The sequence below is a fragment of the Gorilla gorilla genome, chromosome 12 (genome assembly GCF_029281585.2).
Source record: "Gorilla gorilla gorilla isolate KB3781 chromosome 12, NHGRI_mGorGor1-v2.1_pri, whole genome shotgun sequence".
NCBI classification, from domain to species: domain Eukaryota; kingdom Metazoa; phylum Chordata; class Mammalia; order Primates; family Hominidae; genus Gorilla; species Gorilla gorilla.
Genome location: NC_073236.2, coordinates 85,315,278 through 85,343,124, shown reverse-complemented (window position 1 = coordinate 85,343,124; position 27,847 = coordinate 85,315,278). Strand labels below are relative to the sequence as shown.

Below are 27,847 nucleotides of genomic sequence, written 5' to 3'. Positions count from 1 at the left end.
AGTGTTGGGATTACAAATGTGAACCACCGTGCCCAGCCTTGGGCACCATTTTTTAATAATCAAAAAAGCAATCAACACTTTAAAAATTCTAATTTTTGAAAAGGAAAGAAAAAAGTAAATCTGTCCAATTGTAGATCATTATTAAGAAATAGTTTTAAATCCAGCGATTGTTATATCTGTCCTTCTTTGCAGTTTTCTAAGAACAATGATACAATGTGTAAGTTAGCATCTTAAGGGTATAGGTGTGAGATAAATTAGTGTATTCAAATGTATTAATTCTCTACACTAACCTAGGCAGCTTAAAAAGAGCAGAGGACCAGGGTTCTTTGGTATTTCCAGTCTCCACACTTGAGTGCAGAGCAGTGGAATTCCATGACGTGCTTGTTCTCACTCGTGGAAACCTAAACACTGCTACTGGAGCTAGTTTGTAACCATTAGACCATCATGTTTCAGTGGAATTGGTCAGAAATGAAGGTAAAATTCCAAGTGAACATTTTAAAATAAAAATCACTTCAGATTTAGATTTACTTTCAGTGAATGGTATCTCAGCATCTGGGAATATTGTAGGCTAAGATTGAGAGGAACTAATTTTAATATTCTTCGTTTTTTGTATGAAAAGAAATTCCTGTGCAATGTTATATTTTTGTATATATACATATATGATGCATACATATCATGTTTATCTCATATATATATATATATATATATATATATATATATATCTCACACACATGGGAGAGAGAGGTGTGTGTTTGATTGAGTAATCTCTACCACGAAGGGAGGCACATATTTTAAAACATTTTAAATGGGGAATTTTATAGAGACAGTATTTTGAAAACGAGTCCCATGAATGAGTCAAGTTGTCCTTAGCCAGTGGAGGAAATGTTTGGGAGGGAATAGTACTTTCTGTTTTATGGTCCAAGTCTCTAAGTGTGTTGGTACTTTGTGAAATGTAGCTTATAAAAATTAATGAATTTCCATTAATTTTGTATTTTTTCTGCCATCAGCTTTAACTGAGTGGTTGTTTGAAGAAGCTTTCAGGATTAATTGTGCTTTGACATATAAAAATAAGATGTTATCAAGATTGCTTTAAAACTGACCCTTGTTTATAGGAGTCATACTTCCATTCTTAAGAAACTCTCAACTGTGACAGTAAACATCTGAGTGATTTTTAGAACCATTTTCATATCTCTGCTCTAGAATCGAGAATGCCCTGTTAGTTCTGATCTTTAATATACAAATTTGAAGCCACTAGTTAGGCAGTAAAATATGTATTGGAACATAACTATAGATTTTTACCCAATAGATCAATTAGTATGAAATTTAGAATGATATATAAGTACAACAGAATTTATTCCTTTGAGGTATGTATGTTCAATGTGTAATTTGTGTAATTAAGTATGTTTATTCTTAGAAAGTTCATGAGCCTATTAACATTGGTTATCTTGGGTAATGGAATTGCAGAAGATTTCATCTCTGTATATTTTTTTCTCCATATTTTCTAAGTTTTGGGAAATAATAAATTCTTGTTCTTTATCAAAAATATCCTAACACTTCTGACCAAACCTCATTTTAGCTGGATACAAATTAATCAAATAATTTATCAGCTAAATATACTTTCTGCTGTTCAATTTTTTTTCTACCAAACTTACGGAAAAGCAGTATTAATAATGAAGATATAAAGAACACTGAAATTTTTAAAAGATCTTTTCATTCCTTGTTTAAATGTTCATTTTTGTTACAGCCTTGGCAGTTCATTACTTATGCAGAATGTGGGAAAAGCTGTAGGAACTGGCCGAGAGAGCGCCTGACAGAAACATTGTCCAGGAGGAATCAGCCACTAATGGCCACTGCCTTTGGCTCTCGGTGAAGTTTCGTTTCCCTACAGTACTCTTGGGTGGCTGTTTCAGGGATACATTTTGTTCTAGTGTGTTTGCCTCAAGGCCAAATATAAATGTTGAAGGGCTGTACATTTTTCTGGAATGTTCTTCACCAGCTGTAAAGTCTTGGGCTGGGATAGGGATAGGGGATTTTTTTGGGGGTGGGGGGGCTTTTTTCTCTTTATCTTATTTACTTGAATGGGAAGGAAAACCTAGATTCTTCCTTAAAACAATGTTATTTATTTTTATCTGTGATGTTTAAACATTTTCCACGGCATTTTGAAAGCTGTAAACATAGGAGTACTTTGTTGTTGTTGTTGTTGGAGACAAAGTCTTGCTCTTATCCCCCAGGCTGGAGTGTGATGGCGCGATCTTGGCTCACTGCAACCTCCGCCTCCCAGGTTCAAGCGATTCTCCTGCCTCAGCCTCCCGAGTAGCTGGCGCCTGCCTCAGCCTCCCGAGTAGCTGGCGCCTGCCACCATGCCCAGCTAATTTTTGTATTTTTAGTAGAGACGGGTTTCACCATGTTGGCCAGACTGGTCTCGAACTCCTGACCTCAAGTGATCCACCCTCCTTGGCCTCCCAAAGTTCTGGGATTACAGGCGTGAGCCACCGTCCCTGGCCAGGAGTGTTTTTATAGTGATTACAGTAGTTTTAAAAATTAAAATAGTCTTTGTATTTTTACCACTTTAGAATCCCTGATTTTTTTTTAAATGTCTGCTAATACACATAGTATATGTGGTTTTTTGAATGGCTTATGAAGAATATATACCATCATAAAGGCATAAGTTAGTGTAAAATCATCATAAAAATACAAAAGTATTTTTAAGGTATTTTTTTATTACTGAAATAATAGATGTTTTAGATCATATGGAAACTAAAGATGAATACAAAGAAGAAAATTAAAATCACTAGATACCCCGGAAACATACAGTTAATATTTTAGTGTTTCTCGGCCAGGTGCGGTAGCTCACGCCTCTAATGCCAGCACTTTGGGAGGCCGAGGCGGGCAGATCATGAGGTCAGGAGTTTGAGACAAGCCTGGCCAACATAGTGAAACTTTGTCTCTACTAAAAATGCAAAAATTGGCTGGGTGTGGTGGTGGGCTTCTCTAGTCCCAGCTACTTGGGAGGCTGAGGCAGGAGAATCACTTGAACCCAGGAGGCGGAGGTTGCAGTGAGCTGAGACCGCACCATTGCGCTCCAGCCTGGGTGACAGAGTGACACTCAGTCTCAAAAAAAATAAAATAAAAAAATAAAAAATAAAAAAATAAAAAAATATGTGTATATATATTTATTTATTTATTTTAGTGTTTCTCTTTTAAGCCTTTTTTTTCTGTGCATGTTTCTTCATCTCACAAATATATATTAAGGGCCAATCCTCAAATCTTAAACTGAAGATGTAGAGTTTTGACAGTCTGTATAATGACATGATGATGTTCAGCACTCTTGGAGCTTATGCATGTTGCATGGCAAAACATAAAATCTAATGACTGGTCTATAGTTAAAGCTGTAGTATGAACACTGTCTGTTGCCCTGAGCTGTTTTAGGGGTGGGATGTTAAACAAAAATGGAAAGGAAGAAAGAATTCAAAAATTTGTTTATTATAGCTGTTTCTCTTTTATGAATGATGTCTTTTTACAATGGAAAAATACCAGAAATTAAATTCTCATTAGATAATGTGCTTTCTGTTTTGTTCTGAAGGGAATTCCCATCACAGTTGCATTAATTCCCCTGAGAGACATCTCCATATGCTTCGGACAACATCTGATTTTACTTTTGTATTCTGATTTCAGAGTCTTTGAAATACCTATCCCATAATGTGTTGCAGTGGAATGGATGTGGTTATTATAATCTTGGTTTTAAGTGTAATAAATTTTACTGGGCTGGGTTTGGTTGTAACTGATGAAAGCATATACTAGAGCTCAGCTTTCTTGGGGTCTTTGTATTAGCTGGATTCTTTACAATTCTATGTTGGGATTTAGGATCTGTTTCAAGAAGAAAAAGCGTTATTTATATTTGATTATGCAAGCCAGTTCTTTAAGCCTTTAGGACATCAGATGGATGGAGGTGACTTGCTGGCCTTTGTTGCCTTTAACTCTCGTATTCGGCTTCTTTCTGAGGAAGGTGCCAAAACGGCTTCTGCATCTGCTGAAGGAAAAGAGGGAGTGGGAAGAGGGGAGAAATATTTCATTGGAAGATTAAAAAAAGCTCTTTCCAGCAATTTCCTTTAGAAACTTGGGGGTTGCTGTTAGTCTCGTTTGGGTAATGGGCCCCAAGAAAAAGTGACAAATGGCCTTCTTCTGGGGTTTAAACACTAAAGGTCAGTGTTGGCCCTTTTCACAGTTAAGAGGGAAAAATCTTGAGCTGGGCTGGGTGGACTTTCTCCAACTAAGGGATTCTTCTGAAACTCCTAACCTGATGGGAATCATTTTGTTTGCAGGTGGCCAAAGCCCATCAAGGGAAATGCTTGATGGTTACTGTGCCTGAGCTGCCTGAAGCCTGGTGTAGGAGTCTCAACTTGATCTTGAGGCAGCTGCAAATGTTAGGTCTTGACACTTGGGATGGCAACAAGACCAGGCAGTGCCCAGAGTGGTCCCAGCGGCCTAGGTTAGAGGAGGGTAGGGGGCTGGAATGTGGCCTTAGCCAGTCCTCTGAGCAGATGAGAATACCTGTCACTATTTCGGGAGATGAGTTGTGGTCAGAGATATCAGTCAGGTGACTTCTCTGAGAGGGGCCTGGTCCTTCTCACAGCAAGATTGACAAGTCTGTGCTGCCAGTTGTCCCTAAATACACAATTTATCTCCTGGCGTGGAGTTGGGGAAGTGCCTCTAGCCTGGAGCAAAGAGATCTGCCTGCCATTTCGGAAGGAAAGAAACCAGCATACATCCTGTCTTTCATTCTCTGTTTTAAAGGTAGGTTTTTGTCTGTTTGCTTGTTTTTAAATCAACACCCAGGGCTAAAGGAAATCCCGAGTTTCCCTGATAATCAGGATGATTTCTTATTTTGAAAGGCCTATTTTGCCTTCGAAGTGTGTGTTTCTGACATAGGTTTCATCCTAGTTCTAGAAATCTTGCTTAATTCATAAAAGGTAAAAGTTTAATTAGAGAGAAGGCTGATGTATCGTCTTGTTTCAAAGGGAGACTATTCCTGTCTGTCAGTTGAATTTTTTATATATATTTTTCCGGCTGTGAAGAAATATTTTATTGGTATATGTGTACATGCATTTTTTATTCTTAATTATAGTATGTATTTTCACTGGACTGCACTCTTGTTAAAGGAAACTTTGTTCACGTGAAATAAACCTATCTTTAGTGAGTCATACTTGAGAACTGCTTCTCAGTCTTCTCAACTTTTAAAGTCAGTGGTATTTCATGTAAAGAGTGTATCGGTAGCTGGCCTATCTCTGGAATGTTGTGCAGCTGTGCAGAGCGTGAGTCTCCAATGTGCTAATTAAATATGTTTTTTAGCAAGAATGGAATGTAGCAGCATTTGAATGGCTTCAAAAAACATTCCATTTTGTTTCTGAAGAGGGCTTTTTTCGTTTTTGCCAAATATTAAAAATTAGAGAGTACACTGACTTTTAGAGGATGTATTGCTATGTTAAATTGTTCTGTTCACCAGAACAGGGTGGCATGTGCCTGTAATCCTAGCTACTTGAGAGGCTGATGTGGGAGGATCTCTTGAGCCCAGGGCTTCAAGACTAGCCTGGGCAGAGTAGAAAGGACCTGTCTCAAACCCCACACTGTTCTTTTCGCAGAGTTAATGGGGCTCATTAAATACTGAGATTATCCTTTAGAACAATCTTGTCCAACCTACGGCCTTTGAATGTGGCCCAACACAAATTTGTAAACTTTCTTAAAACATTATGAGATATTTTTTGTGATATTTATAGCTCATTAGCTATCATTAGTGTTTTACTTTATGTATAGCCCAAGACACTTCTTCCAGTGTGGCCCAGGGAAGCCAAAAGATTAGACACCCCTGCTTTAGAATGTACTCAATTAATAATCTTCAAAATGTAGGGATTAGGTGGGGTGGCTCATGCCTGTAATTCCAGCACTTTTGGAGGCCAAGGTGGGAAAATTGCTTGAGCCCAGGAGTTTGAGACCAGCTTGGGCGACATGGTGAGACCTGGTCTCTACAAAAACAAACAAAAAGAACAGAATGTAGGCAGTGGTGGCATGAGTAAGGTTCTAAGGTTTACCATCTTTAGTTGATCTTGCTCATTTCCCTTGGTATCAGTTCTCCTTCCTTACTTGGTGAGTGCTTAACCTTTCTTTGGGCAGTAAGGCATGACATTTCTCCCCAGGTTGAGCAGTTTTCTGATACATGTTTTTTGGCTGAGTGTGACTTGTATCTTTTGGACTAAGCTCCATTCACTCAGATGGTGGTCTGATTTTTTTTTTTTTTTTTCAGTCAGGCATTGTGCAAAGTGACCTGATGGGAATAAATGGCAGGTTGGTTGTGTAATGCAGCAACATCTTACTTGGTTGTCTTTAGAGACAAGTGGGACGTGATTCCAGCAAGGCTGTGCATCAGATGTTGGAATGTGTTGGAGAACTGCCAAGAGGTTGGGAGCAAGCTGTGTGACAAGCACTAATGCAGCCTTGGCCTGCCTTAAAATAGCTGCAGGTTAACAAATATCTTGAAACTTGGCATTTCTTTTGAGCAAAATTGTTCCTCTGAATGTGTTACCAAGAGGTGCTTTCCTCTTTTTTATTGTTTTTTTTTTTTTTTTTTTTTTTGCTGTTCCAACTGTCTTAAAACATCTTATGAGCATATGAAGAAGATATAATTCTCTGTAACATCTTATCTTGAATGATTTTACTGGACTAATTATTAGCACATTATCTGAAACTTCACTTGTAGTTCTTCTGCTCTGCTCACCCAACTCACTGCAGAATATATAGTCTTTGTAGTTTGAATAAAAACTGGGGCCCTGAAGATTTTTTTTTTTTTTTTTTTGAGACTGAGTCTCGCTCTGTTGCCCAGGCCAGAGTGCAGTGGCGCGATCTTGGCTCACTGCAAGCTCCGCCTCCTAGGTTCACACCATTCTCCTGCCTCAGCCTCCTGAGTAGCTGGGACTACAGGCACCCACCACCACACCCAGCTAATTTTTTGTATTTTTAGTAGAGACAGGGTTTCACCGTGTTAGCCAGGATGGTCTCGATCTCTTGACCTCATAATCCGCCCACCTGGACCTCCCAAAGTGCTGGGATTACAGGCATGAGCCACTGGGTCTGGCCTGAAGGTTTTTTTTAAAAGTCCTATATTTTATATGTTTGATAGGCTTTTGGAAAGGAATTATTGATGTTTGAACACTAACACATTAGAGAGGCAGAGTCAGAGGCATTGGTTACTTTCCTGTGGAATCTCGTCTTAGCTGATTCACTTTTAGACTTCTTAGTAAGCTCATTGGTAGTTTGTCTGCAGTACTTAGTTCTTGTTTGTAATTAATTTACTGTCTAACTGTAGTCTCTCAATTTTTTTCAATAGAAAGGCTTGTTTTTTAAGTCAGAGTGGTAAAAACAGGGGGGGTTGGGAGTGGTCTTTGGAATGGGTCCTGTACAGACTTGAGCCTGATGGTGATGTGATCAAGGTTGCAGGGGGTGTGGGTACCTGGGTGGGGCTGGGGCTGCCTGTGGGACTAATCTAAACAGCCAGTTAGTTTGGGTGCTCTGAATATGACATTTTTAAAAATGCAGTATTTGGGTTAATGATTGGAAGTAAACTAAGAATTTCCAGGATTTATATGTTAAATAGCAGATGAAAACAGTGAGTTACATGTTAAATAGTAGATGGAAACAGTGAGTTAACTTTATTTTGAGAGGCTTAAATACAAACCAAGTTTCTATACTAAAGGATTTCCTAAAAGATGATATTAACAGATATGTTAATTATCCCATAACTTAAAGTCCTTTAGACGTTTAGATTGAGACTAATTGTGATAATTTCATAGCTCTGTAGCGTATCCTGAAAATGGCTTTGTTTCTTTTGTTTCACTGTCTTCATATGTATAAGTCTTGAATTTTGCTTTGTCGCTTTGCGTATTTTACATGTATTTTAGAAGTCCTCTCCTTGTATAGAAACATTATTTCTGGTTCTATGTAAGTGCCTTATACAGAGATTTATAATTTGTAATTACTGTACTTTTTGGTCAATAGAAATGAGGTTATTTGGGGTATGTTTTTAGAATATGTTAAAAACCATATTTTGTGTTTTTGTAACATAGAAAAATATTTCTTGGAAAATGCGTGTGTGGGCAGCTTCTTTTAGATGTATTGATCTTTTCACTTTCAGATGGCAAATGAATTCTATATGGCATTGTTGCCATGTTGGAAAATTTCTTTATCGAGCCTATGACTTCTAAAGTATCAAAATTCTGTTTTTGCTTTTCCCTTTTATTGGACATCTCCAGTTTTTTTTTTTTTTAAGCACACACGCACACACATACACACACATCCTTGGATAACTGAACTGGTAAATTGAATTGAGGAGAGGTGAACTACAGGCCACCATTTCCTTTTTACTTAGCATACCATTATCTGGTCCCCTCATGTGAAAATATATTTTGGATAGTTTTCACCTCCCACCATCTATTAATTTAGAGTGTGCATTCCTTTAACCTTGCAGGAGAATTCAGTCATTCATTATACAATAAGCAGGCAAAAAGTTAAATACTCAAATGTTCCTTTTCTGGATTATTGTCTGAATTAGAAAAACATTCATTTTAAATTTTACACATGTATATGGGATATCTCTCCTCGTCTGTATGCCTTGTACTGGCACAAGCTTATAGGACTAGGAACAAATAAGCTTAGCATTTAAAATATTCCAGACATAAAAAATCTATGGAATTTGCTTATATCTACTGGGGGATGCAGTCAGACAGACCCAGGGTTTTAATTGGCTCCTTCTGCAGTGTGAAGGCAGACGGAAACATTGGAGTCTGCTGCAGATGGCAGCAGGGTGGACAGGTGAGGCCCACATGGAAGTTCATACCACTGGTAGGTGGAGTAATGAGTTGGTGTATGAAATGCTAGCCATTTTAGATGTTTCTACAGCTGTTGTTGGCTAGCTGAAAATAAATTGAACTTGTTGAACTGGTAAAAGTTGTGCTGTCTGAGTAGGCTTAGATAAAATAGTGCTTCAGATGCCTATAAAGATGTCTATTGTAACATTACTGTGATTTTTTTAAGTGGTGATAACCTAAAAGTCCATCATTGGTAAGTTACAGGGTGGACTATATATTCTGGAGGCAATACAGTGTGTAGTTAAAAGTGCTGACCGTGGAGCTGTGGTGCCTGGATCTAAAACCTGATTTCACCATGGGCCCACTTTGTGACCCTGAGCAAGTCATTAACCCTTGTCGGTCTCAGTTTCCTCATCAGTAAGATCAGGATAATCATGGTACAGACCATATAGGGTTGGTTGGATTAAATAAGTTATAGGTAAAGCAGTTAGACTAGTGCCTGGAAATATGTAAGTATTATTTATTTACTATATCAATAAAAACTTTAATATTATTATGGAAAACCTTCTAATAACATGGGAAGGTTTTTAACATAGGGAGAAAAAGCAGAACACAAGATTATATAAATGGAATTACCGTAACTATGTAGAAAAATATACAAAAGGGATAAGGAAATACTACAAATATTAAGGTTTTTGGGGGAGGGGAGAATGGATGAGATTCCTTGTGATTTTTGCTTTTGTCTCAGAGCTGTTTTGTATTTTCTGCTGTTCTACAGTAAGCATATGTTACTTCTATAATTTGAAAAAGTAAACTTTGTTTTGAAAAGTGGATGTAGGCTGGGCGCAGTGGCTCATGCCTGTAATCCCAGCACTTTGGGAGGCTGAGGCGGGTAGATTGCCTTCAGGTCAGGAGTTCGAGACCAACCTGGCCACATGGTGAAAATACAAAAACACAAAAAATTATAAAAATACAAAATATAAAATTATAAAAATACAAAAAATTAGCCGGGCGTGGTGGCACGTGCCTATAATCCCAGCTACTCAGGAGGCCGAGTCAGGAGAATCACTTGAGCCCGGGAGGCAGAGGTTGCAGTGAGCTGAGATCACACCACTGCACTCCAGCCTGGGTGACAAGAGCGAAACTCCGTCTCAAAAAAGAAAAAGAAAAGTGGATGTATCCCTTGCAAACGGTTAGTTTGTTAATTATAAGAACAGCTTATTCTTTAAAAGCTTAGGGCCTTCCATTTGGCAACAGTTTGTCTCCTTTTGATTCCATAATACTTTCACATTCTTACAGAAGCTAATGGGAAATGCTGGATTAAACCACATTATCTATGCTGTTATCTATGTTTAGAAACTTTTAATGATGACAGATATGCAGTCCCTTCTCTTTGTGGTCACATGGGAGAATTACTCTTGCCTGCTCCCCTTGCATTTTGGTGGCATGTTGGACTAGTTTTGAGGAATGGCCTGTGTCCAGCCTGCAGCCAGAGTCCTTGAGTGAGAATGGCAGAGCCTCCTGCTACCATGTGACAGGCATGTAACATGAGTGGGAAACATGCTTCTGTGAGTTTGAGCCACAGAAAGGCATTCTTACAGAGTGCCTTGGAGTAATGAAACTCAAAACTATTTTTTAAATTCATCATTTAGTATTTTCCACTAATTCAGACTGATTGTTTAGTGAAAAGAATACAGCCATCGGTAAGGCACATGACTGTTATTAACAGTATGAATTTAGACAAATTATGTAATAGAGTTTTAGTTTTCTTGTGTCAAAGGCCTCACCTCCACAAACTACAAACAAAACTTTTGATGCTTCAAATTAGTCCATACCAGAGTGTTTAGTTTTAACTCACTGCTCTTTAGTGCTTGAAATGAGATTCTTTAGACCAAAGTGGCCTTAAAGGTTCATTCTTGTTGTATGCTTATTCCACATTTCTCTATATATTTATTTTGTCACTTCTGGTCACTATATATAGGTTTATTTCCCTTCCATAGTTTATCAGGCAGGTTAGGCTGGTGCTGCAGTAACAAAGATCTCCAGAATCTCAGTGGCTCAAACTCACAGATGCGTATTTTCCACTCATGTTACTTGTCCGTCACATGGTGGCAGGGTGCTCTGTGCCATCCTCACTCAAGGACTGTGGGCTGATGGGCCAGATGCAGGCTATTGATCAGAATAATCAAATGCCCCGCCCAAATGCTAGGGTAGCAGGTAAGAGTAATCCTCCCATGTAGCCACAAAGAGAAGAGACTGGGTATGTGTGATCATTAAAAGTTTCTAACTAAACACAGATAACAGAGTAGGTAATATCGTCGAATCCAGCATTTCCCATCAGCTTCTTTGAAGCACCAGTTTTGCAGTATGTTAACATGTACTGTTGATAAAGGGCTTCTCCTGGTCAAGTAAATCTGGAGAATGCTGGGCTTAGTAACATGTACTAGGCCTCTTTAGTGAAGGACGTCTCCGAGCTGTTGTATCCTAACAGGCATTCTGGAGGTGGAGAGTAACATGCGATGTTTCCCAAACTTACCTGACCTTTCAATTATTTTCTTACTTTTCATAACCTCTCTTGGATGCAGGTTTTGTTGAACATGCTTTGGGATACCCTAATTTGTCTAATTTGTTCTCATACAAAGCAAGTATTTGGAATTGCATTTTAATTAATACTTGCATTGGGAAGAAGCTTTGTTTTTATTGTTTGTTAAAAGAGTTGACTATTTGAAGAGAGATTTCTTCTATTGCAAATCAAATTGCAGGCAGTGTTTTTAAAAATTAGTTATTACTGGTTACATGCCTGTGTTGAATCCATAGGACTTTTTCTTCATTTAGTTGCCTTTGTGTTCTAAACTTACTATTGAAAAGAGAAAGGTAAATAAACTTTGACCACATATCTTAGTGGTTATAAAAAAATTAAATTGGTTTGGACAGATGGTCCAAACACACCAAGTTTTTTTTTTTATTGGCTTCAGTGTTTTTCTTGGTTCTCTTTGACTTTCTATAACAAGTTTTCTAGAAGTTTTGAAATGAGATACTACTGAAATGAGGGCTCTGATAAGAAACAGAGAGATAACTTTTGTCAAGAGGTATTAAATATTTCTCTACCAGAAGACTTTGGATTTAAACACATTTGTTGCCAGGGATTTTATGCCTGCGTATGTAACAAATCTTAGTATGGAAGTTTTCACTTAAAATGGCTGTAAACTTCATGTAATAAACTTTAGGTAAGAAGGAGCAGCCCCTCCCCAACCCCCGTTTTGTAACTGTACATGGGTAAAACTTTATAAAGACTAAACTCTCTAACTCCCCAGACTTTCAGATTTGTGGCATTACCTTTTTTTTATTTTAATTAATGAATTCGCTTTCTATTAGAAATCATGTTAAATCCAGGCCAAGAATTCTTTTTTCATTTTCTGTTTTGTTTGCTTTTTTCCTTTGTGAGTAAACAGGTGTGAAGGACAATTGCTGTTTCATGACAGGAAACACACTTTTAAAGCTGTCAGTTACCTCACAGCCCCATCCTACCCTTTTCCTGCTGCCATTACGATTAAGACTGACTGGTAGGCTGGGCGCGGTGGCTCATTCCTGTAATCCCAGCACTTTGGGAGGCTGAGGTGGGCGGAGCACGAGGTCAGGAGTTTGAGACCAGCCTGGCTAATATGGCGAAACCCCGTCTCTACTAAAAATACAAAATTAGCTGGCATGGTGGCGGGTGCCTGTTATCCCAGCTACTCAGGAGGCTGAGGCAGGAGAATTGCTTGAACCTGGGAGGCGGAGGTTGCAGTGAGCCAAGATCATGCCACTGCATTCCAGCCTGGGTGACAGAGTAAGAGTCCATCTCAAAAAAAAAAAAAAAAAAGACTGGTAGTAGACTTTGCTTTTTAAAGGTGACTTGGGAGGATTTGAGGCAGAGAAAACCTTCTTCAGAGCCACAGTTCCCAGTCTTATCCCTTTTGTTGATACCAGTATTGTTGTGGAAAAAGCATTCATGACCCATCACAAAAACATACATTAAGAAAACATTTTTCACATGGTCTGAGGCTGACAGGAATCAGGCTTAATGTATCCAGGGATATGACAAACACGGGAACCTGCACCAGTCGCCACAGAGCTGTCCGATCCTGGTCCCAGGGCCCTTGTCTGTGGCAGGTCTTCCCCGGGGAAGAGATTTCACTCTCTTATGAGAACGATCGTGTTTCATGCCCTCAGATGCTTGTGTCAGGTTCCAGTGATGGTAGCCTTGGAGTAAGTCTGCCTTTGAGAGAGGATTGTTTTTTTCCTCACTCTTCAAGGACCTGTAGTGGGTCCCCTGATGGGCCACCCTCTGGACCTGGTCAAATGTTGGGGAGTTTCGTGGAAGAGCAGTGTTTTCACATTACAGGGTGCAGCTCACAGTGAGAAAGATTGTAGAGGATCATAGAATTGGAAGTTTTGGGTCTGGGCCGAACCCTGTAGATCTTAGTACATCCACATGATTGTATCAAAGAAGAGTCCAGAGCTCAGAGAGGCTAGGTGCAATCACACAGCTTCACACAAGAGTAAGGGCTGAAACTATCGCTGTTAACAGATATGTGGAAGTACTTGGTGTCCTTGCAACTATTTCCAGTGTGCTGAACCTTGAAAGGCATCTTACTTCTGCTAATTGGAACCACTTGGGATGCATTTTAAAATTATATAAATGAAGTAAGCCTACAAGTTTATGCTCATGTTTACTGTTTTCATGTTGTCAAACTATTAATAGCATGAATGGTTAAACATTTGCTGGGAAAATAGAAAGTGTTCTGAAAATACACAATACCAGAGATAAAAAAAGATGGATGTATGTATATGTGAGTGTGTGTGTATATATATGTGTGTATATATATATGTTTTATTACTAGGGAAAGGAGGAAAGCCCATTGTGTATGGAACTAAAAGCCAGAACCTACTGCATGTCCACCTTTGTTTTAATAAAAATAACAAACAACTGAGTGTCCTGGCTGCCTGGCCAGGCTGAAGGAAGGTAAAGGTTGTTTTAAAATAGAAAAAGATCTGGTTAAATATTTGACCAGATACTTTGATAAGTTGAAATGTTTAAACATTTTCAGGCCCAGGGATGTCAGTGAAGGCTGACTGCAGAGTCTTCTCTGCCTGCAGATGACTTGTGTTGTGTATAGCAATGATTTAAAGGCAAATAAAGTATAGTTATAGAAAACATGACCCTTACCAACCGCCTCCCCCCTCAGTTGGTTTGTAACCATGTAAGAAATCTAAGGTATGATTGGTAAAATTAAATAAATAAATCCCATTGTTCCAGTCCTCTTCTGTGGAAGGTAGGACTTGGGAGGGAGTATTTTACAGTGGTTAGGTTCTGTTTCTTGGAGCCACACTGCCTGGTTGGAACCCTGCCTCTGCTGGTTACTGACTGTGGTCTTTGGTAGGTGAACACATAATTTATTATCCAAACTAGGTAATTTATGAGAATGAAAGGAGACACTTTTAATAGTTGTACCAGTACAGCAGGCATAAACTAGGAAGGTCTGAGGCAAACCAGATAACATGGTCACTCTAGTCTTAACCAAGTTACCTAATCTTGGTGTCTTGGTTTCTTCACATTGTGAAAGGGACATGACTCACTTCCTAGGGTGTTAAGATTAAATGCAGTAAAACACGTAAAGTTTTGCAATGTTGTTTGGCACATAGCTATTCAATAGTTGTAGCTATTTAAAAAATTATTTAGGGTACTTAATTCATGTAATAACCATTTAAGTATTCAGTTCGCTTTCTATTATCTTTATATTATTTCTCCCAAGCAAATTTTGCTTTTTTTTTTTTTTCCAAGAGGCAAGGTCTCACTGTGTTGCCCAGGCTGGCCTCTAACTCCTGCGCTCAAGTGATCTTCCTGCTTCAGCCTTCCAAGCAAACTTTGCTTTTAATAACATTAATATTTACTAATGGCTTATTCCATTTATGGCACCTGCTCAAACTTAATTGCTTGCTTTATCTGAGCCCTTTCCTCAGATAAAGGCTCAGAAAGTAAAATTGACTTTTACTTTTTCAGCTACGTGTATATGTGGCACTTAATTATATAATTAGCACCTGTGGCCCAGAGATGGGTGCTGGGTATTGGGGCACTCATTTATCAGGTTGTGTGTAATTAGCATCTACACTGGAAAGCACCTTTTGAACAGCTGGCGCTGAGATATAGAATGGTTGGGAGGTTGAGTGGGTGGGGAGTGGCAAAGCCCAACCTCTTCTGCCTCTTTTAAAAGTTGGATTTTTCCCAGAGTAGTGATATGCAGGGTTTCCAGATTTAGGAAAAACAAAATCAAACAAAAAAGAAGCCAGAATGCCTGGTTAAATTTTAATTTCAGATGAACAACACATCGTTTTTTAGTGTAAGTTTGTCTTATGCAGTATTTGAGACATACTTATCCTAAAAATTCATTGTTTGTCTGAAATTCAGCTTTAACTTGATGTCCAGTATTTATCTACCAATCCTAGTTTTGTAATCCGAAAGAATTTTTATTCTATTCAGTATAACCCACATTCAGATGTATATGAAACGTGTAGTCCAGATCCTTTTATAAGTATTGTGTTAATTTTTTAAAAAATCCATGTTGTCTACCCTCCATTGGAATGGATGGTTGAGAAGTCATCACTGAGTTGCTGCTGCTGGTTCCCACAAAGGCCAAGATGAAAAAGAATTCAGTCTGGTTTGCCACAGCAGCAGGGATTTACATTTGCTCTTTGAGAACTTATTGGCTGTGAATGTGGATGAACTTAAGCCAGCTCTTCCTCCTTGCAGGGGAGTCCATTAGTTAAGGTGACTTATTGAAGCCCTGGCCAGCTCTAGGAGTTCTCGGTTTTATAATTGAATTACTTTAGTAATATTAAATAATTTGGGGATGGGGTTAATTTTGGGTCATTTATATTTCACTTGTCAATGTAGAGGGAGCTACTTTTATTGTCATTAAGAGTGACATTCATCCTGGTGCCATGGTGAGCACCTGTGGTCTTAGCTACTTGGGAAGCTGAGGTGGGAGGATCACTTGAGCCCAGGAGTTTGAGGCCAGCCTGGCAACAAACAAAATCCACATCTCTAAGTAATAATGATGATGATGATGATAAAATCCTAGAAATGAAGAACAGGTTTGGAAAAAAAAAAAAGTAACCTTCAGATACTCTTCCCATTAGAATCTCTCTTGCTGTTTTTGATTTTCAGCAGTGCTGCCCAGAAAGTGCTGGTGAGCTTTTTGCCCCAGCTTTGGAACTCTATCAGCAGTCAACCCTGAAGGGCATGGCATGCCTTTGGGAAATGCTGATTGGAAGATTAGAGGCTGCAGAAACCTGAGAGTGTGTGTGTGTGTGTGTGTGTTTTATTTGTTTGTTTGTTTGTTTTCCAAACTCTGGATATGATGCCTCTGTTAAACCAAGTCCCTGAGGAAAAGCTTCACCGGATTAATGATACACCTGGTGAAATTAGTAATGGCAAGTAAAGGTTGAGATTTGTGCCTGCTGGACAAGAGTGAGCCAGAGCAAATGGATTTTGGACCAATACAGGCTTTTTAATTGCTGCCATTTAAAGAGTTTAATGTCCCCAGTGAAAAAGCACAGGTTTCAGATAATCTTTTGAAGAAAAATGCATAGTGGTAAGAGCTTACTGTTAGGCGCAGAGAGTGTATGGATGGGTTAGCCAAGGGAAGGAATCCAATTAAAGCTGTTTGTTCGGAGTACTAGATTTGGAGGTGTGTTTTATTGTTAACTGGTGACTTTCCAGAAAATGAATTATTTGTATATAAAGATTGATGCTAGCCAGGCTTTATATACTGACAGTTATTTGTAAAACCTCTTTCCTTCCTCCTTTTACCTTCTTTTCTGAGCTGTCTCTTTTCCTCCGCATGGCTTCCTTTATAAAGCAGCCCATTTTTTGGACGTGGTTTTGCTATTGATGAGCCTGAGGTTTGGCATAGTGCCACAGGATTGCATGATGAGTGGGATATTTGGCCTCATTATTTACATGGCTTAGTTTTTGGTGTTTGAAGTGTCTGGTCGGATAGGGATTGACTATTAATGGTAGACATTTTCACATTTTGGAGCACTGATCCTCAATCTTGGCAGCGCATTGGCATCCCCTGAGGAGACTTAAAAAAATGCAGGTGTCAGCCGGGCATGGTGGCTCATGCCTGAAATTCCATTGCTTTGGGAGGCTGAGGAGGGAGGATCACTTGAGTCCAGAAGTTCAAGACCAGCTTGGGCAACATAGCAAGACCTCATCTCTACAGCAGGAAAAAAAAAAAAAAAAAAAAAAAAAAATTAGAAACAATTAGAAAAAAAATGCAGATGTCTGGGTCCCACTTCCAGAGAATCTGATTGAATTGTCTGGGATACAGAATGGGCACTAGGACTTGCAAGAGGTCCTCAGGTGATTGTAACATAAGCCAAGTATGCATGCTATCCTCTGGCCTCCCCTCAAAATTATGTCTCTGGCCTGTGCTGTCCAGTAGGGAGCCATGAGCACCAGGAAGTTACTTATGTTTATGTGAATTAAAATGAAGTAAACTGAAACTTCATTTCCTCAGTCACACTAGCCACATTTCGAATGCTCAGTAGCCACACATGGCTCATGGCTGCCCTGTTGGATAGTATAGATATAGAATATTTCCATCACAGCAGACAGGTTCATTGGGCAGCCTAGATCTAGGGTGTCAACAAAACATGGGAGGAGCACGAACATTTAAGAAGCCTGACACAGGAAGGGCAGGCTTGGAATAAGTAATCCCACAGGACTTGGCAGTACTGAGTTACTCCATACTTTTTTAAGCAGCCTTTTTCTCAATGGTCTTTTGGCACCAGAAGCCCCACAGCAGTTGGTGCAATGGATTATGTGTCACATCTTACAGAAAGGCCCCGTTTAAAGCAGGCTGGCCCGAAGGGGTGTGGTGAGGACTGGGGGCAGGCAAATGTGACCCTGAGGAGGCCGGGCCAGGGAAGAGAGAATGCAGCTTTATTCTTTCAGAGCCGAGGAATGCCCTGGAAGGGAACCGAAGCCTCAGTATTGGGGTTAAACTAGGTGAGAGGAGATTTTTATCTCTTCTGCTGGAGAAAGACCTGCCTCAATAGTTTGCCTCTGCTGGCTCATCTCTAGTGTGTGGGAAACAAGGACAGTGCTAGCACATATTTCCCGTGAAATAAACTCCCATTATGGGCCCCCATGTTCTTGGAGCACTGGGCACCACGGGGTTGAGAATGGAATCAATTATGTTCCGTGTTTGTTCAGACATAGCACATAAGATCCAAGGAAGGTAGGGTCACGGAAAAGCGAGGGGTTAGAGGAAACATGATTATACCAAAGGATGCGGATTTTCTACCCGTTGCTTCCCTCAGCAGGACCTTTTTGGAGATTGTTCCTCCTGCAGGCGTGAGAAACCCTCACGTGGAGAGGCTGTCTGGAAGCCCGCAGTCTGGTCTGTACCATCCAGGCTCTTTGCTATGCCTTCCTGTCTCCTGTATTTCGCTGGACATTAGCACCTCCCCAGGAGCAGATTTCTGTTGCTTTCTGTGAGCCCACTATAAAGAAAATGCCAAGTGTTCCTGGGCACGGGAAGTGGGTAGGAAGAGCTCTGAGAATGCATGGATCAAAGGCACTTGGGTGATTTAGGGGTGTGACCCCCAGTGGCTTCACAGGGCCTGTGAGTCATTTCAAAGAGTTTCTCCTATTTTGTCATTGTCTGCTGTTAAACCAGGGTGAAGTTTAAGTGCCTGTTGCAGACCTTATTGCCTTCTTGCTTTGTTCCGCTGGTCAGGTTAGTGTTCTTGATGGGGTTGTATCCAAATATCTGTATTGTGGCTGGGCATGGTAGCTCATGCCTGTAATTCTAGCACTTTGGGGGGCTGAGGCAGTCAGGTCACCTGAGCCCAGGGGTTCGAGACCAGCCTGGGAAACATGGTGAAACTCCGTCTCTGCAAAAAATAAAACAATTGGCTGGGCATGGTGGTATGTGCCTGTGCCTTGGGAGGCTGAGGTGGGAGGATTACTTGAGCTCAGGAGGCAGAGGTTGCAGTGAGCTGTGATTGCACCACTGCACTCCATCCTGGGGGACAGAGTGAGACCCTGTCTCAACAACAAAACAAAACCAATTATGTGTGTTGGCAAGTGATAACTGCACGGTATTAACTGCCTTTCTCTGAGAAATAAATGATCGGGGCCCTCCTAGGACTTTTATATGCTTGGGAATTGTGTTTATTTTCCTCTCATTCACTTCATTCCTGCTCTTGACTGCCAGAAGAGGCCTGCTCTCCTTCCTTTCCCATTGTCAGTAAATTTTAGACTTTTTGTTAATACTCATCTGCTATTTTTAATTACGTTTCACAGTTTTATTTTGCCATTTTCTATATTCTCTTTCCTCAAGCTCAGAGAGCAAGGTAGGAAATGTTAACTTCTCCTAAGAACAGGAATATGGGAAGCTGGAAAGCCGAAAAAGAATGCTAAGAGGAATAATAGGAAAGCCAGCGTTGATGACAAGTGTCTTCTGTAGTTGCCATCCTGGTAACTCTTCAGGGTGCCACTATTCCTCTATGCTTATGGATGTTTGAGGCCTTTTATAGGATAGAATTTCAAAGGACAAGTAGAGAAGTGTTAACTGCTGGGAGTAGTTCGTTGGTTTTCCCTTCATCCTTTTGCCTGTACCCGGCGTGGGGTGGTTGTGGTGTCGGAGACGAGCTCCCAGAAAGGCGCAATGTGGCTCATTCCAGGCCTCAAGCACGAGAATACGTTTAGCTTCAAAAATGACAAGTTTGATAAGAGTGTTCAGACCAAGAAAATTAATGCAAAACTTCCTGATATAGTATGTCAGCGCTATAAAGAAGTTCTTGAGTGTCGTGTAAAATACAAAAAATACAAACCATTATCAAACCTAAAAAATGTGTTAAATGTTTATGAAAGACAGTGAAGGATTCTTATCACACAATGTGTAGACCATGCGCCTATGAACTTGAAGTTTGCACAAAATGTGGAAAGAAAGAAGACATTGTTATTCCGTTCAGTAAGGAACCAGAAAAAATAAAATATTGAAAACAATCTAAGTTCTAACCGTAGAAGAAGCTGCAGAAGAAATGAAGAAAGGGATGATAATTTAGATTTTGATGTTGATTTAGAAGACACAGGAGGAGGCCAGGTGTGGTGGCAAGAGCCTTGCCGGGGTCTTCTGATGCTTGTATTGAAAAAACTGCTTTTGCTTTGTAACAAGCAAACGTAAGTGTCGGTACTTTTGCTCTGAGTCATTTACTTGAGATCATTTATCAAACGGCGCTGAGGACCAGTTTTTGAGGCTAGCAATATAATAATGTCATCTTATTTTTATATGAGCTAGTTCTTATATAACCATCAATTCTGAATCTGGTTTACTTTGGTATTAGGTAATATACACAATTTATATTGCTCATGTATAAAATTTGTTTTTCTATAGCTTTTTCTGATTTCCTCATTAGGATTTCTTTTTTTTTTTTTTTTTTTTTGCTGCTTTTTAACTTTTTCAAAAATCAGCACAATTTTTCCGTTTGAAATTAAATAGATTACTTGGTTTCCAACATTTAATTATGTCTATTATCAGAAAAAGTTTTCACGTAATGAAATTAAGCAATATTATATTAATGGAAAACATTATTCTCAGAATTAATTACTGCGCACCTTTGATGTGTACTTGTTTGCATTTACTATATGCATGACATACATATATATGCATGACATACATATATGCATGACATACAGTGACTCACAGTGCAGAGTAATGATGATTCAATAAATGTAGATCTATTTTGCATATTTGCACAACTTAAGAAATACCAACGTCATTTTCTCTGAGAAGCCTTCCCTGATTTTCAGCCTAGGTACAATTCCTCAGACATATGTTCACAAAGCTGCATACTTTTCCTTCACAATATTATCTAATGTCACATTTCTTCGTTAATAATTATTAATATCAGTCTACCCACTAAACTAGAGTACCATTGCTTTTCTAGTGTTACAATAAATGAATAAATGAATCAGTGAAGTCATGTATCATTAGGATGTCACAGTATCTTTTATGAAATACTCAAAGTCAAAAGTTGGTCAGAATTTCACATTCTTAAATTGACTTTTAATATAGTGATATTAATTCACTTGATGGTCTCCTCCTGTGTCTTTTTTTTTTTTTTTTTTTTGAGACGGAGTCTTGCTCTGTCACCCAGGTTGGAGTGCAGTGGCACGATCTCAGCTTACTGCAAGCTCCGCCTCCCGGGTTCACGCCATTCTTCTGCCTCAGCCTCCCAGTAGCTGGGACTGTAGGCGCCTGCCACCACACCCGGCTAATTTTTTGTATTTTTGGTAGAGACGGGGTTTCACTGTGTTGGCCAGGATGGTCTTGATCTCCTGACATCATGATCCGCTCGCTTCGACCTCTCAAAGTGCTGGGATTACAGGCGTGAGTCACTGCGCCCGGCCCATCATATCCTTTTTGAATAAGAATTTCTAGTCACTAGGTCCAGGAGTCTGTATTTTGAAATTCCTAGGTGATTTTGGTGACCATCCAAGTTTGACACCCACTGGCCTTACCGTCATGCCTCAATTTTCAAATGAGGAAACTGAGGACTAGGGTGGGAAAGTGATTTCCTTGCAATTAAAGGCAGCCAGTGGTAAGACGAGACCAAGGACCTTTCGGAGGTCCCTTGCACCCCTGAGAGTCAGTGACTCTCTGTTTTCACCTTGGACTGCCGTGATGTCTGACTCATACTGTAGTCTTCTTCCTAAAATCCTCTTCTTTTTATTTTTTATTTTTGGCAGTGTGTTGAATTCTGCTCTAGTTTCATTCAGTGAGTGCTATTTCTTGCTTCATTATAAAAGGTGGTGTGTCACAGGTCCTGTGTGGTCACACAGGCTAAGTGTAAGCTTTGAGAATGATCTCTTGGACCCTTTTTCTCAGATTTCAGTGTTGTGCATTATTATCTCATCGTGGTGGCTTCTTTGTGATTTAGTTTCCCCTCCTCCCTTCACCATAAAAAAAGTCTTATCTCCTGATGTATTTTTGGCTGCAGAATAGCTCCAGATGGTACATTTTGTGTAGGGGAAAAAAATAACAGAATTTTTCACACTCTTCTGTGAATTATTTTTTGACTTTCAATTATAATGAAGTTATTAATCTTACAAAGGCTCGCTTTGTAAAGAGACTAATCTGAATAAACTTGCTTGTATACAATAAGTGCCATGGCAAAAATTAAGAGTACAGTTATTATCAGAGACTAACAATTTAATTTTCTAGAAATAGAAAATTAAGAAAAATAACTTTTAATGCTGGGATTTGACATTGAGAAATGAGTGACAAAAATGGGACCAAATAAAATGCTGTAATTGGCCAGACATGGTAGCTCATGCCTGTAATCCCAGCACTTGGGGAGGCTGAGGTGGGAGGATCACTTGAGCTCAGGAGTTCAAGACTAGCCTAGGCAAAACCTGGTCTGTATTTAAAAAAAAAAAAAAAAGCCAGGCATGGTGGCATGTGCCTACAGTCCCACCTACTCAGGAGGTAGAGGCAGGAGGATCACTTGAGCCCAGGAAGCTGAGGCTATAGTGAGCCATGATCATGCCACTGTGCTCCAACCTGGGCAACAGAGTGAGGCCCTGTCTCAAAAAAAAAAAAAAAAAGTAAATGGTATAACTGAAAGTACCTTGAAAAAATATGGCAATATGCAGTTGCAAGTTGCTGATTTTTAGAATCATAATTCTAAGCTGGGTGTGGTGGCTCACACCTGTAATCCCAGCACTTTGGGAGGCTGAAGTGGGTGGATCACTTAAGGCCAGGAGTTTGAGACCAGCCTGGCCAACATGGTGAAACCCCGTCTCTACTAAAAATACAAAAATTAGCCAGGCGTGGTGGTGTGCATCTGTAATCTCTGTTCTTGGAAGACTGAGGCATGAGAATCACTTGAACCTGGGAGGTGGAGGTTGCAGTGAGCTGAGATCGTGCCACTGCACTCCAGCCAGGGTGACAGAGAGAGGGCACCCTGTCTCAAAAAAAACCCAAAAATCACAATTCTGATTTGAGAGCTGATGACAGTTGCAGATGATTAAGAGCTTTTACAAAGAGCGTGCATACATTTAGCAATCTCTAATTGGGAATGTTTTGGAAAACACTCCTAAGAATGTAGGTTATTTATAGAAGATGTCCTTTACTTTGATATAATCTTCCTACTGTGGTTTTTATCAGTTGGATTTTTCTGGATCAACGAGAAGACCTATGAGCCTAAAATATTTGTAATTCTAGCTGTGTTTCCATAAGAACATGAGAGAACCTCAGCGTTAACCATTCTTGCTGGTCTCACAGAACACCCCAAAGATCTGTTCAGTTTTGCTGGAGTGATGACAGAGAATGGAAAGCAAGTTTATGAATTTTTTTTTTTTTTTTTTTTTTTTGAGATGGAGTTTCACTTGTCACCCAGGCTGGAGTACAATCTCAGCTCACTGCAACCTCCGCCTCCCAGGTTCAAGCGATTCTCTTCTTTCAGCCTCCTGAGTAGCTGGGATTACAGCTGCGTGCCCCCATGCCCTGCTAACTTTTGTATTTTTAGTAGAGACAGGGTTTCACCATGTTGGCCAGGCTGGTCTTGAACTCCTGACCTCAGGTGATCCGCTCGCTTCGACCTCCCAAAGTGCTAGGAGTACAGGCAAGAGCCACAGTGCCTGGCCTGTTTATGAAGATTTTATGAACAGATTTCTAAATTCAGAAAGTATTTAAGGGATCCCCTCTGGTGGCACTTTAATTCAGGTGGGGTCCACAAAATAGGAAAATATTTACTAGGAAATTTGAACAATCTTGAAATCACTGAAAATGGTGATGCGATTTTCCAGAAATTTCTGATTGGGAATAAGCACTTTGAAGTAATTGGCTATCTTATTAATCTGCTGTTCCTGAATTTCCCCTTAGTAGTGGACATGCTTTATTGCATTAAGTTGGATAACCACCTTAGTAGCAAAGATGGGCTTGGGCTTCAGTCTGGTCAATAGGCATCTTATTCAGGTAGATGCCGGATGGGAGGGATGGGGACAGCTTAGTGAAGAAGGATGAGGCTGGAGGTGACTCTTGAAGAATGATTAGTGTTAGCTGGAAAGATTAAGGTGTGGGAGAGTCCCACGCAGGGCAACAGCAGGCAGAAAGCCAGGGAGAGAGAAAACTGTGTGTTTTGAGGACCTCTTCTGCTGTGGCTGGAATAAAGAGGGCTGTGTTGAAGAGTGAAGGGAGCTGAGGCCAGTCAAAAACTCTTGCATGCCTTGAGAGGAGGTTTTACCCAAAAGACAAGTGAGGAGGGTGGTGAAACATTTTAGTCAAACTTGTGTGTTCTTCAAAGCTCGTTTGAGCTCCGGCATGGAAGAGGATGGATTTCAGTTGGGCAAAATTCAGAGCAGGGAAACCAGTCAGGAAGTTGTGGCAATAATTTGGTCAAGAAACTCTAAGGGACCTTACTAAGGTCAAGGTTAGACTTTGTAAATTTTGGGGTCCAGAAAAACTGTTAATAAACTTAACCGACAGGAAGATTCCCCTGGCATCATAGCCTGTCACTGTGAGGATTTACCTTCTTTTTCACATAGTAATAGATTGTGAAAAGTCTCCAAAACCATACTCGAGGGTTGAAGGTCACATTTTCTCTTTCGACCATTCTACACTTAGGTAGAAAAAAATTTCATTACCAACTAGATAATAGGATTTGAGCTGTTGTGGTTGATATTCTTGATGAAGGACTGATCAGAAATTCTTGGTCATCTTATGTAAGAATAACTTCTTGGAGTAAATATGTTCCTGAAGAGCTGCCATTTAAAGTAAACTTTTGAATATCATATCTTAAATGCTTTGTAATCATAAACATTTAAATTCTGTGGTTCAAGTAATCATTTTTAAGTAATTTACTTCTAATTTCTCTCTCTTTTTTTTTTTTTTTTTTTGGAGACAAGGCTGTCACCCAGGCTGGCGTGCAGTGGTGCAAACACAGTTCACTGCAGTCTCAACCTCCTTGGCTCAAGCAGTCCTTCTGCCTTAGCCTCTTGGTGTGGCTGGGACCACAGATGCATGCTGCCATACCCAGCTAACTTTTCTTTTCTTTTTATTTTTTATTTTTTGGTAGAGACAAGGTCTCGCCGTGTTGCCCAGGCTGGTCTTGAACTTCTAGGCTCAGGCAGTCCTCCATCTCGCCTCCCAAAGTGCTGGGATTACAGTCATGAGCCACTGCACACAGTTTGTTTCTCTCTTTTTTAAATCCAGATTTTTCTATTAGGCTTTGCAAATAGGCCCTTAAAGAAATAGGCAGCATGGCTGGTAAACAAATTTTGTTCTTTAGATGTTTCCAGAGAAATAATGTGGTATTTTAAGAGCTTTTAACAAAAGACCTCAAGATAATTATTTTTAGGATATACCATAATTTAAAAAATAACTTCTGAATATGAGAGTAATACATTAAAGAATATTCCTGTAATCCTAGAGCTAAGCCATGCTATAATTCTGGTCCAGTTTACGGTTTGTGCTCACATATACACTCACATTTTTATACCCTTTGTTTTTATGGGTTGTATTCATGCTAAAAAATTGTTTTGAAAACACTTTTTATGGCTGTATAAAGTAGGTGTACCCTATTTCTAAAGTAGGTGTGCCCTATTACCGGACATTTAGTTTGTCTGCAGTTGGTTTTTTTTTTTTTTTTTTGCTACTATAGAAAAGCACAGTGATGAGCATCACTGCATTCATATTTTTATCTGAAGTTACCTTTTCCCTTAGATCCCTGAAAGTGGATTTGCTGGGTCTAAGGAGTTTTACTTAACACCTTTTTCAAAGGCTGTGTCATTCCTGTGACCTCACTGCAGGTGGTGGACCTACTGCCCTTTGCACCAACTAACTGACTGCTGTGGTAGATGCCTTCGAACTTAGGCAGGCTAGTAACATTTTATATGGGGTTTGGTTTTTACTGAAAAGGTTTGCTTCTGGAACATTTATGTAAGTTACAGCAGTCTTCATGCTGAGGACACATGGACATGTCTCTTATGTCTCAAGCAAAGATACCCCCAGCCTGATGTAGAAATGTAATTGACTACTGAGTGGATTTCCTTTCATGTGGAATAGAATGAGATTTATTGGCTTGTATAAACTAGAGCAGAAAAGTTAATAGAAATAATAAAAGCTGTCAGACTCTGTTTAGCTCTGTTATGCTATTACACTCAGATCCTTTAAAAACTGTGTTTAGAAAATTGTTGTGCAGTTTAATATGTCTGCAGAATATTGAATACAGTGTCCATCAGAAAATCTAATCCTTTTTTAAAGTTTAGATAGAACTAAATAACATATCTTTTTTTTTTTTTTTTTTTTGAGACAGGGTCTCACTCTATTGCCCAGACTGAAGTGCAGTGGCACAATCACAGCTCACTGCAACCTCCGCTTCCTGGGTTCAAGGGATTCTCCCACCGCAGCCTGCTGCGTATCTGGGACCACAGGCACACACCACCATGCCTGGCTGATTTTTGCATGTTTTGTAGAGATGGGGTTTCGCCATGTTGCCCAGGCTGGTCTCAAACTCCTGGGCTTCAGTAATCCTCCCACCTCAGCCTCCCAAAGTGTTGGAATTACAGGCATGAGCCACCGCACCCGGCCTAAGGAGCATATCTTGATGTTTCTAGTTTTCTTATAATTTCCTTCTGTGTTCTGGATTGCTCTTACATGTATGTTCCATAAATTGTGTGTTTTGTGTTTTCTTTTTTGGGGGGTTAGGGGAGACAGAGTCTAACTCTGTCACCCAGGCTGGAGTGCAGTGGCGTGATCTCAGCTCACTGCAACCTCCCCCTCCCAGATTCAAGTGATTCTTGTGCCTCAGCAGAGTAACTGCGACTACAGGTGTGTATCACCACGCCTGGCTAATTTTTGTATTTTTAGTAGAGACAAGGTTTTGACATGTTGGCCAGGCTAGTCTTGAACTCCTCGCCTCAAGTGATCCATCTGCCTTGGCCTCCCAAAGTGTTGGGATTACAGGCATGAGCCACCACACCTGGCCTTATTTTTATGTGTTCTGAATTTAGGTTAAAATTGAAGAAGAGGGTCCAAGACTAAGTGCCAATGTAGATATTTGCAGGTGAAATTGCTTTTCTTTCTGTAGCCCATGTTGTATTACTTAATAGCCTCTTAAACAGGAGACCCCTGATACCTTACATTCAAATGTGAGTGATGATAGGGTGTCTATCAAAGACACAGAAGTTAATATAACTTTCCCAAAGTCACGTGAGTGGGTTACTCTCTTTACTTGGAACACATGCAAAGAAAGGGTCCTCCTTCAACACTTGAAGATAATCACAGTGTCATGCTCTTTCTCATAAATGCCACTGTAGAGAGTACAGAGAAAAATGCAATTAATGGTGCTACCCAAATCCTGAAAAGAATGAGGTACGGTGTAGGAATTGGACAGCAGACAGAGTGCAAGTTTTTACATAACTGTAATTAATACAGACATGACTTACTTGAGAAATTTAAAATGTGAATGTTTTAAAAATTACAGAGGATGATTATTCACATTATAAAGTGACTCATCCCTTTTAAAAAGGACTTATCTTCCTTTTAAGAGGATATTCCTCTGGTGCATTTGAGTCCTTGTCTGCTCATTGTTTTAAACAACTTGCAGTTTTTTTAACAAATTACAGTATGACCTGTGATATTACCCAGACATTCAATTCCGAGGTATTTAACTAGAGATACCTAGGAATGAAATGAAAACACATATTTATACAAAAAAAATACACAAATGTTTATAGCAGGTTTATTTGTAGTAACCCCAAAGTGGAAACAACCTACATGTCCATCTTGGGTGAATGGATAAACAAACTGTTGTAGCCATTTAATGGTATACTATTCAGCAGTAAAAACAAACTATTGGTATATGTAGCAACATCAGTGAATCTGAGAATAATTATACTGGGTAAGCAGCCAGACAAAAAAAGAGTTCTAACT

General features: G+C 39.7%; 1 protein-coding gene across 5 annotated transcripts in view; it reads left to right on the top strand.

Moving 5' to 3' along the window:
- SPTBN1 (spectrin beta, non-erythrocytic 1) overlaps window positions 1-27,847 on the top strand; it is a 212,595-nt gene that overhangs the window by 8,582 nt on the left and 176,166 nt on the right. The window contains exon 1 of one of the 5 annotated variants that reach the window (XM_055377901.2): window positions 4,695-4,794. The exons of the other annotated variants lie outside the window; for them this stretch is intronic. The gene's annotated coding sequence lies outside the window, so the exon portion shown is untranslated. Of the gene's footprint in view, window positions 1-4,694; window positions 4,795-27,847 lie in introns of those variants that run through there. 5 annotated transcript variants of the gene reach the window in all.